The sequence below is a fragment of the Babylonia areolata genome, chromosome 30 (assembly GCF_041734735.1).
Source record: "Babylonia areolata isolate BAREFJ2019XMU chromosome 30, ASM4173473v1, whole genome shotgun sequence".
Classification (NCBI taxonomy): domain Eukaryota; kingdom Metazoa; phylum Mollusca; class Gastropoda; order Neogastropoda; family Buccinidae; genus Babylonia; species Babylonia areolata.
Window position 1 is genome coordinate 8,533,374 of NC_134905.1, and position 7,500 is coordinate 8,540,873.

General features: G+C 51.0%; 1 protein-coding gene across 3 annotated transcripts in view; it reads right to left on the reverse strand.

Moving 5' to 3' along the window:
• Positions 1–4,613, reverse strand: part of LOC143275667 (myosin-VIIa-like) — an 88,382-nt gene extending 83,769 nt beyond the window's left edge. For 2 of the 3 annotated variants that reach the window (XR_013053457.1, XM_076579948.1), the window contains exon 1: positions 2,305–2,445. The gene's annotated coding sequence lies outside the window, so the exon portion shown is untranslated. Of the gene's footprint in view, positions 1–2,304; positions 2,629–4,086 lie in introns of those variants that run through there. The other variant, XM_076579945.1, reaches the window with a different exon arrangement.
• Positions 4,614–7,500: the final 2,887 nt, after the last annotated feature.

Here is a 7,500-nt window from a genome sequence, read left to right on the forward strand (position 1 = left end):
ACTGTAAACTATATCCCCCCAAATGACGCCCGTGATAAACAACAAATAAAACGCATTTCTACACACACACACACACACACACGTGTGCGTTCTCTCTCTCATTCTCTGTCTTAGTGTCTGTCATACTGCCTCTCTCTCTCTGTGTCTCTATGTCTCTCTGTCTCTCTCTGCCTCTCTCTCTGCCTCTCTCTCTGTCTCTCTCTGTTTGTCTCTCTGTCTCTCTCTGTCTCTCTCTCTGTCTCTCTCTCTCTCTCTCTGTCTCTCTGTCTCTCTCTGTCTCTCTCTCTCTGTCTCTCTGTCTCTCTCTCTCTCTCTCTCTCTGTCTCTCTGTCTCTCTCTGTCTCTCTCTCTCTGTCTCTCTGTCTCTCTCTCTCTCTCTCTGTCTCTCTGTCTCTCTCTGTCTCTCTCTCTCTGTCTCTCTGTCTCTCTCTCTCTCATCCCTCGAGCTCACACACCACGGCTCCCCTCGCTCACCCCCCACCCCCACCCCCACCCCCCACCCACCCCACACAGACTCTCAGAAACAAGCACAAAACAGATATATCGAAACAACAAAACAACAATATCGCTGTACAGTGAAAATGAGAAACAGTAATAGCTCTTCATGTAGTCGGACCGTAGACAGTCATAGTGTCTATAGGCACTGTGTTTGGGTCAGACGCCGCACCTATCGAAGGTAATATTATATGATAGCATCGGCATGCCTGTAAACTATGGAAGCCAGGTTAATCTGATGTCACGGTTCATTGATTTTAATCAATGAAACACGCCTCAGGTGGATTCAGTTCAAGCCTGGCTTTGCCGTGCCTTCAACATGTACTTGTTTTGTTGTGTCCGGGCTGACTTGGGGGAATTAGCGGTTTGATCACATCCATTAGATGTTGTAAAGAAAAAGTAACAAAAAACTGGCGACTTCTGTGCTTGTAGCGAGCTGTGTTGGTTCTCTCTCTCTCCCTCTCTCTCTCCCTCTCTCTGCCTCCCTCTCTCTCCCTCTCTCTCTCTCCCTCTCTCTCTCTCGTTTGCTCTTATTCGTATTCTGTCATATTTTCTTTACATTTACATTATTTAGTTTGCTTGTTTGCATTTCTTTCATTTTCTTCTAATTTGTGTGCATGCATGAATACATTATTCATTTCATTCTATCATGGTGGTGACAATAGCTGTAGTATAAGTGATGTTGGTGATGGTAGTAGTAATTTTAGTATCAGTTACAACTGTCTACGTGGATTTGATAATAACAACAATGTGGCTTTAGTCATCAGGTTGTCAATACTGATGACATATTTCTCTCCCTCCCCCTTCTCTCTCTCTTTCTCTTATCCATCTGTGTGTGTGTGTGTGTGTGTGTGTGTGTGTGTGTGTTCTTTATCACATTCCTTCTGCAGGACTTCTTTTTGTTTTGTTTTTTTCTTCCTTCGTTCTCCCCTTTCCATTCAATTTTTTGTGTTATTGATTGCAATTGATGTAGATTAGCAAGGACAGATTGGAAGGATGTGCCATGCCTAAAATCTTAATCCTTGAATAAAAAACGTTTTGAGTTCTCTCTCTCTCTCTCTCTCTCTCTCTCTCTCTGTGTGTGTGTGTGTGTGTGTGTGTGTGTGTGTGTGTGTGAAGAGAGGGGAGCGGGGTGTAATCTGTCAGTCTGAACAGCGGAACTTTGCACAAAGAACGAAACGCGGGGGTGGGCGGTGGTGGGGGGTTGGGTGCGAGTGGGGAAAGAGAGATAAAGCATGGTGTGTGTGTGTGTGTGTGTGTGTGTGTGTGTGTGTGTGTGCCTGCACCCTCACACGCTTTAACAGAAGTCTCAGTGACGCACGTAAAGTCAGATTCCAAGTGTTCACTGCTGACACACAGAGAGAGAATAGGCCGACAGGTCTACAAAGTACGTCACAAACTGGAAATGTTTGCAACAAAGACCTTTAAAAAAAATTTAAAGTCTTGCAGAGCGGCAATCGGTGTTTTGCTGTGTTGCCAGAGCAGATAACGACAGTGTATGAATCAGTGATTATGGTGTGTGGCAAAATGTATGTGTGTGTGCGTGTGTGTGCTGTGCTGAGCGCAGTACAGCTATGATCTCTGACGATCTTTCCAACTGAGTTCAACAGTTTGGAAGTATTGTGTGTGAACGATCCTGCAGACATGCACTACATGTAGACAGGTAAACACGCACACGCGCACACACACGCACACACACACACACATAAACACACACACACTGAGATACAAACACTTGCGCGCGCGCGCGCGCGCACACACACACACACACACACACACACACACACACACACACAGAGCGTCACTCACCTGATCTTCAACTATACCATCGATTTATGGACTTCCTTCCAGTAAATTCCACTGTGAAACGCCTAAAATGTTGATGTCGATATTATTGTGGTCAAGCTGTCGATGATTTTGTTGTCGTTGTTGTTTTGGTTTCACATGTCACGACACCACACACTGACTGACACAAAATCCACTTTTCACCATCACCACATCCACGTCACCCCAAAAATCCACCACAGTCCACTCTACCACAACAGCCTAATCCTCAACCACCACCAAACAGCTGTCTGTTTCCAGGAGGTGTTAAAGATTGTGGGATGAACCATATACGCTGCGCTACATCTGCTGTTCAAACAAAGACTAAATAAATCAGTAGGAGCAGATGCCTCACCCTGGCACAAACCCAGAGTGCCACGCTGCTGTGAGCAACAATCACTTATCGATCTGCATCACGAACCAGTCAGTGGGTACTCATGCTCAGCCCACACCGTCACGCCGCACAACAGACCTCCCCGTCACAAGTCCAGCCACGTCATGGTCCAGACCTCCCCGTCACAAGTCCAGCCACGTCATGGTCCAGACCTCCCCGTCACAAGTCCAGCCACGTCATGGTCCAGACCTCCCCGTCACAAGTCCAGCCACGTCATGGTCCAGACCTCCCCGTCACAAGTCCAGCCACGTCATGGTCCAGACCTCCCCGTCACAAGTCCAGCCACGTCATGGTCCAGACCTCCCCGTCACAAGTCCAGCCACGTCATGGTCCAGACCTCCCCGTCACAAGTCCAGCCACGTCATGGTCCAGACCTCCCCGTCACAAGTCCAGCCACGTCATGGTCCAGACCTCCCCCGTCACAAGTCCAGCCACGTCATGGTCCAGACCTCCCCGTCACAAGTCCAGCCACGTCATGGTCCAGACCTCCCCGTCACAAGTCCAGCCACGTCATGGTCCAGACCTCCCCGTCACAAGTCCAGCCACGTCATGGTCCAGACCTCCCCGTCACAAGTCCAGCCACGTCATGGTCCAGACCTCCCCCGTCACAAGTCCAGCCACGTCATGGTCCAGACCTCCCCGTCACAAGTCCAGCCACGTCATGGTCCAGACCTCCCCGTCACAAGTCCAGCCACGTCATGGTCCAGACCTCCCCGTCACAAGTCCAGCCACGTCATGGTCCAGACCTCCCCGTCACAAGTCCAGCCACATCATGGTCCAGACCTCCCCCGTCACAAGTCCAGCCACATCATGGTCATGAAATGATGAACAAAAAACAGACCTCCCCGTCACAAGTCCAGCCACGTCATGGTCCAGACCTCCCCGTCACAAGTCCAGCCACGTCATGGTCCAGACCTCCCCGTCACAAGTCCAGCCACATCATGGTCCAGAAATGATGAACAAAAAACAAAAACTGAAAAAGACTCCACGAGAAAATGAACAAAAAAATCTCTCGCTTGTCAATGAATTGAAACCTGCCCCCCCCTCTCTCTCTCTCTCTGTCTCTGTTTCTGTCTCTCTCTGTCTCTGTCTCTCTCTGTCTCTCTCTCTCTCAGGCTCTACCACCTCTCTCTCTCTGCCTCCTCTCTCTCCTCTCTCTCTCTCTCTGCCTCCTCTCTCTCCTCTCTCTCTCTCTGTGCCACTTGAAAAACAACAACGAAACAACAGTAAAACTGAGAAAAAAATAACAACAAAAACAACAAAAAAACAAAACCGTAAAGCGATACAATGTTGACCAAAAATAATATTAAAAAATTAAAAAATAAATAAAATTTCACACACGTCCGTGCCAAAAGCAATTCTCCTATCCACACCTGATAGTTCGGTGGTGTCCAAACAGTGGCGTGGTGTGCACGAATTCAGTTTTCACAGCACAGGGACGGTACGGTAGAGCCACGATAAGAGAGAATTAACTGATCTGTGGACACTTTTCCCACCCACAGAACTGAAGTACCTTCAGTCACGCCTGTTCGTTGTGTCCTGCCCACTGTAGTCCATTCCAGTCTGTCTCCCTCCACCGCTAAATGCCGGACAGAGAGAGACAGAGACAGACACAGAGAACAGAACAGAACCGCTCGTCTGTCTCCTGGCACTAGGACACAGACACTAGACAGACAGACAGGCGGACACACAGAGGACGAGAACCACTACAGCAGACCTGTCCCGCTGGAACGGACTTCTTATTTCCTGGCTACTGCTGGTCCCAACGTGTTCATATTACAGCTGGCCTGCTCTGCGCACTGTTTTTCCTCTGGCTAAGCAGATCAAACACGGGCCCACTCGACAAGCGCAGAAGAAAAGAAGAAGAAAAAAGGGACACAGTCACACACATACGCACACACACGAACAAGGTGGTGAGACTAAATGGCTACAAAATGACTTGAACAAGGAGATCCTGTAGAGAAGTGGTGACAGGGGTAGGAAGAAGGGAGGGGGGCGTTATTGGGCAGTGGAGGAGGGGGGGGGGGGGGAGACGTGGATTAAGGGGTAGACGAGTAAGGGCGGCACCCCCTCATTCCCCCCCCCCTCTCACCGACTGTGTCCCCCCATGCCCTCCCCTCCCCGCCCCCGCCCTGATCCATACCTCTTTCCACTCCACCCTTCACACACACACACACACGTTCGTGAGACCCAAGTCGCTGCACAACGAGTCTCTGTCTCTCAGTTCAGTGAAGACGACGAAGCAGACGAAGAAGGAAGGGGTGGGAGGTGGGGGGGGGGGTGAGGTGTGAGAAGGAGGATTCGGGGATTGCGCCGGGCATTAGAGGGGTGTGTTTTGGGGGGTGGATGGGGTGGTTATTAGGGTGTAGCCAGGAGTAGGGCACAGACATGATCATTGAGAGGGGCATTCATTTTCGGTGCGATCTTCCGTGTTTGTTTGTTTTTTTGGTTTTTTTAAATTTTAATGAGAATACGGGGGAAATGTGAGGGGAGGGGTGGGGGAGAGCAGGGAGGGAGGGTACTGGAGAGACTGTGGAGTGGGGGAGGGCAGGGAGGGAGGGTATTGGAGAGACTGTGGAGTGGGGGAGGGCAGGGAGGGAGGGTACTGGAGAGACTGTGGAGTGGGGGAGAGCAGGGAGGGAGGGTACTGGAGAGACTGTGGAGTGGGGGAGAGCAGGGAGGGAGGGTACTAGAGAGACTGTGGAGTGGGGGAGGGCAGGGAGGGAGGGTATTGGAGAGACTGTGGAGTGGGGGAGGGCAGGGAGGGAGGGTACTGGGAGAGACTGTGGAGTGGGGGAGGGCAGGGAGGGAGGGTATTGGAGAGACTGTGGAGTGGGGGAGGGCAGGGAGGAGGGTATTGGAGAGACTGTGGAGTGGGGGAGGGCAGGGAGGAGGGTATTGGAGAGACTGTGGAGTGGGGGAGGGCAGGGAGGGAGGGTATTGGAGAGACTGTGGAGTGGGGGAGGGCAGGGAGGAGGGTATTGGAGAGACTGTGGAGTGGGGGAGGGCAGGGAGGGAGGGTATTGGAGAGACTGTGGAGTGGGGGAGGGCAGGGAGGGAGGGTATTGGAGAGACTGTGGAGTGGGGGAGGGCAGGGAGGGAGGGTACTGGAGAGACTGTGGAGTGGGGGAGGGCAGGGAGGGAGGGTATTGGAGAGACTGTGGAGTGGGGGAGGGCAGGGAGGGAGGGTACTGGAGAGACTGTGGAGTGGGGGAGGGCAGGGAGGGAGGGTACTGGAGAGACTGTGGAGTGGGGGAGGGCAGGGAGGGAGGGTACTGGAGAGACTGTGGAGTGGGGGAGGGCAGGGAGGGAGGGTACTGGAGAGACTGTGGAGTGGGGGAGGGGGTTAAGGAGAGGGCAGGACATTACAGTTGGCCCGGTGGGGGAGGGGAGGGGAGGGGAGGGGGAGAGCAGGGAGGGAGGGTATTGGAGAGACTGTGGAGTGGAGGAGGGGGTTAAGGAGAGGGCAGGAGATTACAGTTGGCCCGGTGGGGAAGGGAAGGGGAGGGAGGAGAGGGGAGGGGAGGGGGGGTAACTGAGATAACCACGTACATGTTGACAGTTGGTGGTATGTGAGTGTGAATGTGTGTGTGTGTGTGTGTGTGTGTGTGTGTGTGTGTGTGTGTGTGTGTGTAAGTGTGTGTGTGTTTGTGAGTCTGTGTGTGTGAGAGAGAGAGAGAGAGAGAGAGAGTCTGTGTTTATGTGTGTGTGTGTGTGCCAGTGTGTGTGTGAGTCTCTCTGTGCGTGCGTGCATGCACCTGTGTTTTATCGTTTCATTGTCTATTGACACTGTGTGCACTGTGTCACACAAAAGCTGAAGGAAACAGAGTGTAACCTGAAGCGAGGACCCATCACGCCTGACTGAATCCTCACAGTTCACTCCCTACCTGCTGAACACCATGCAATGTGATCATCAGTGTGACATGCAATGTGATCATCAGTGTGACATGCAATGTGATCATCAGTGTGACAGTGTGACATGCAATGTGATCATCAGTGTGACAGTGTGACACGCAATGTGATCATCAGTGTGACATGCAATGTGTACATCAGTGTGACATGCAATGTGTTCATGAGTGTGACAGTGTGACATGCAATGTGTTCATCAGTGTGACAGTGTGACATGCAATGTGTTCATCAGTGTGACATGCAATGTGTTCATCAGTGTGACATCAGTGTGACATGCAATGTGATCATCAGTGTGACATGCAATGTGTTCATCAGTGTGACATCAGTGTGACATGCAATGTGATCATCAGTGTGACATGCAATGTGTTCATCAGTGTGACATGCAATGTGATCATCAGTGTGACATGCAATGTGATCATCAGTGTGACATGCAATGTGATCATCAGTGTGACATCAGTGTGACATGCAATGTGATCATCAGTGTGACATGCAATGTGATCATCAGTGTGACATCAGTGTGACATGCAATGTGATCATCAGTGTGACATGCAATGTGTTCATCAGTGTGACATGCAAGTGACGTGTAGCTGCTACTTTCTGTGTGCTCTAAAGTGGTGTCGTCGATCATGTTGAACGAATGTAAAAATACATTGCGGTGCCGAGAAGATGAAGTCCACTGACTGACATCCTGACCTGTAAGCTCTGTCTTATCTGACGTGACAGCCCTTCACTGACATCCTGACCTGTAACTTCTGTCTTATCTGACGTGACAGCCCTTCACTGACATCCTGACCTGTAAGCTCTGTCTTATCTCAGTGAGGTGACAGCCCTTCACTGACATCCTGACCTGTAACTTGTGTCTTATCTCAGTGAGGTGA